This window comes from Vipera ursinii, assembly GCF_947247035.1.
Source record: "Vipera ursinii genome assembly, chromosome: 2".
Taxonomy (NCBI): Eukaryota; Metazoa; Chordata; class Lepidosauria; order Squamata; family Viperidae; genus Vipera; species Vipera ursinii.
This window is the reverse complement of record NC_139513.1, coordinates 218,175,257-218,179,070: the sequence shown is the minus strand read 5'-3', so window position 1 is coordinate 218,179,070 and position 3,814 is coordinate 218,175,257. Positions and strand designations below refer to the sequence as shown.

The window sequence follows — 3,814 nt, the reverse complement described above, 5'->3', positions numbered from 1 at the left end:
GTAAAATAAATTCTTGGTATGAAAAGTTGAATATACTTCCATGCTGTACCTTTACTCTGAGTTATGGTAAGTCATAAACTAGAATTAACTTTGTGGTGCAGAAATTGGGTTCCTTATTATTTACCTGTTTTAGTAAGATAATGTTCTAGACCAGACATGTCAAACTTGCGACATCATGTGACATCGTGCAACGTATCGGGATGGTTTTGCCATTGCCGGCAATGAGATGGGTGTGGCTTCCGGATGACACATCTGGCTCACGGCCTGGCAGTTTGACACACCTGTACTAGACATATAGAATGTTTGGGGCCATACATTACTCTGTTAAATGATATAAAGGTGTCAGTAAGCTATGCATGGAACTTGCTGTCACTTCTTAGGTTGCAAATATAGGAAAAATTCCTACAAAAGCATTGGTACTTTTATGTGGAATTTTAGCTACAGTATTACATTAAATTTAAATGAGATCTATTTCGAAATTTTAGACAAGTGTGTTACTGTAAAATAGAAATTTACTTCATTAGAGTTACCAGATTTGGGCTTGAAAAAATCCAGGTGACCACTAAATAAAATCCTTGCTTCAATCACAAATGAAATGACCAGGTAATATGCTTTTCTGAAGTGAGTAAGACTTATTTCTGAGTAAACATACTTAAGGTTGAGTCACCAATTAAGAATCCATTTGAATAATGAAGAAACTGATAAATTTGATTACGGGTGCAACAGGATGTCAGCAATAAAGGCAAGGTAAGTAGGTTATTATTTATTCAAAGTAAGTCATAGCACTTAGCTTTGATCTTATCTGAACTAGAAAAAGCCAAGCAGGGTTCACCCAGATCTACCTAACTGATAATCCCAGATCATAGGCAATGGCAAGCCATATTCTTGCTAAGAAAACTACATAGATTTTTCCTTGAAGTCTGAACCAAATTTAACTCTAGAGAGTCTTTACCTGGAAAGTCATGGGCATACAAGAGAAGTGGTGGGCAGGCCAAAATTATGGTAATGTGTGACAACATCATCAAGCAATGTTGCAATTTACATGCATACATAAGGCATTGGGATGCAAGTATGTAATTGAGGCATTGTGTGTCATGATGGTGACGCTGTATATGTGGCCATTTTGCTGTCATTGCAGTTTAACCACAGATGCTTCTGGGAATAGTCACAATGAATACAACCTACAACACTTCTCCTTTCACATATGCACAGAGATACTGAAAGAATGGAAGAAAATTGCAAACCTTCAGAAAATTCTTGGATATATACTGTATATAAAGGTAAAGATAAAGATTTTCCGTCCAGTTGTGTTCAATTCTAGGGGATATACATACATACATACATACATACATACATACATGTGTGTGTACATGATAGATGATACATACATACATACACATATAAAGATACATACATAGAGCTGGTATGTATATACATACACCAAATCAAAATATATTAAAAAACAGCAAAAGTCAAAATCGGGAGGTCCTTGGTGCTCTCTGAGTTTCTTTGTTTTCTTGGCAGCCGTATGATTTTTTAAGTAAAAATTACATCAAGTATAATTTCTAGCACATTGTCCAAGTCCAATGAATTATCTTATATGGCTCCTATAAAAATTATCTTGTTTGGATTCTATAGAAAGAAATATTTTAAGCAAATTCTGCCCAGAGCAAAATCAATTATGGCTAATTGCCATAGGCAGATCAGGATGGATGGCAGCTTCATCGCTACCAGCTGGGAATTCTGCATTGAGCACCCACAACTGATGCACATACTCAGTCTCCTGGCTGTGAAGACACCCCCCCCCATCTGTCAGAGTGGCAGGATGCCCACCCTGAGCTAGTCTGATTTTTCTGTTCTGCATTAACATTCTAAATGTAGGTGAAATAGACAGCTTAAAGATTATCAACTTGCATCATATTTGGAAAAGAAATATACAATGAAATATTAACTATTTTTAAAGAGGTAAAGTCTAAACGGGTAACACGTATATCCCAGTTGTTCAGTGAGTTTTACCCCATTTTATGACCTTTCTTGCCAAGTGAATCACCACAGTTGTTAGTAACATGGCTGTTAAGTAAATCTGGCTTTCCCATTGACTGCTTGTCAGAAGATTGCCAAAAGGTGATCACATGACCCCAGGACACTGCAATCGTCATAAATGCATGCCAGTTGCCAAGTGTCCAAATTTTGATCATGTGACCATGGAGATGCTGCAGTGGTTGTAAGTATGAAAAGCAGGCATAAATCACTTTTTTCAGTGCCATTGTAAATTTGGTCACTAAGTAAATGGTTATAAGTCAAGGAGTACCTGTAACAAAATTGTTATAGGTTGGGTTTTTTTTTAATTCAAATTAAATAGCCTCCAAGGATTATTAGTGTTGACCTGTCCTTTCCAATTAATCAGCTGTTTTATTCCTAGCTTCTTTCTCCTATGCATGTAGTCCTTGACTAATGACTGGTCACTTAGTGACTGTTTGAAATTACAATGGACCTCCTTTCCCAAAGCAATTTACAATCTTATTCCTAAGTTATAATATCTGAGCCTCCCCCATGCAGTCAGGTGACCATATTTTGGGCACTCTGCAATCACACATGTTATGTATGCAGGCATCTGCATAGCAACAGCCATCAGGGGGCGTTGGCCTGGACAGTTTCGGCGGGAAACCTAGGGCCAACCCCATTGGCTGTTAGCTTACCTGGCCAGGTATATAAGGAGGCCAGGTAGCCCTCATTCCTCAGTTCACTTCCCCTTCCAATAAAGAGCTGAACTCACACACCGGCTGGCGTCTCTCTTGCGTCGGACCCACTACACAATAACACATTTACAGCCATTTGCAGCTCCCTGTGGTCACATGACCCCAGTTTACAATAGTTTTGCTGGAAACCTGCATTTACTTCTAGTTTACAGGAAGAAACAATGGAAAACAACGATTGCCGCATTTGCTTAATGACTGCCATGTTCACACAGCAAAAAAGGCCGTAAAATTGAGTACAGTGGTAATGCTGAGAAAGCTGGTTTCTCAAGATATATCAGCTACACAAATTCTACCGAGCCCTTGCAGAGACAATCCTCAGTGCTTACTCAGCCCAAACTTTTCATCTTCTGTCATCTGCCTGCTGTTTTGAGATGAATCCTGGAAGAGTCTTTTGTTTTCAATATTTTGGTTTTTTTATTTGCAGTTTATATAATTTGCAAGCCATCTGGAACGTCGTCCTGAAAATGTGAGAATATGAATAACTGGAAATTGACTTCTATAACCTCAATTTGAATTGTACCAAAGGCTGACTTTCAGCAGCGGTTCTGGACTGTTTCCTCAAAAACCTTACCAGCAAACAAATATCCTTGTGTCTGGGGTTCCTAAACATTGCACAGCCATGCAGAATCTTTCTTGGGGCTCCCCGATGTCTTGTGTTATGTTGTTGTTTATAAATTACCACAGGAATCACCAGCTGTCATCATAAAATTTTTATTGGCACTCTGTAAATATTAAATCAGCAGGCTAAAATCATGCCATGTGCCTGAGCAGCTGATGCTCTCTTGTGGATGCAGCCAACCAGAGAAGAGGATACACGCAAGCCTGTCTACAAGCCTGGTTCTTCATGAGAAATTCTGGCAGGATCACTCTATAAGCATCGTCTTGAACCAGAACCTGCACCTTTCCTTCGCATCCATCACAAATGTTTTAAGATTAACAGCAGTGGATTATCTTGGCTAAATATATGAGCTTCCTACTCCAGAGATGAGAACTGAGCCTCATTTTCAAAGTGAAATGTGTGGAAAAGGCACAGATCTGCACCCTCATACTTTAAG

At 38.9% G+C, this 3,814-nt stretch overlaps 1 long non-coding RNA gene across 1 annotated transcript; it reads left to right on the top strand.

Moving 5' to 3' along the window:
- LOC310634095 lies at positions 1–3,814 on the top strand. The gene is made up of 3 exons (XR_014491154.1): positions 1–66; positions 1,139–1,280; positions 3,184–3,814. It is a non-coding gene; the product is annotated as an uncharacterized lncRNA (long non-coding RNA).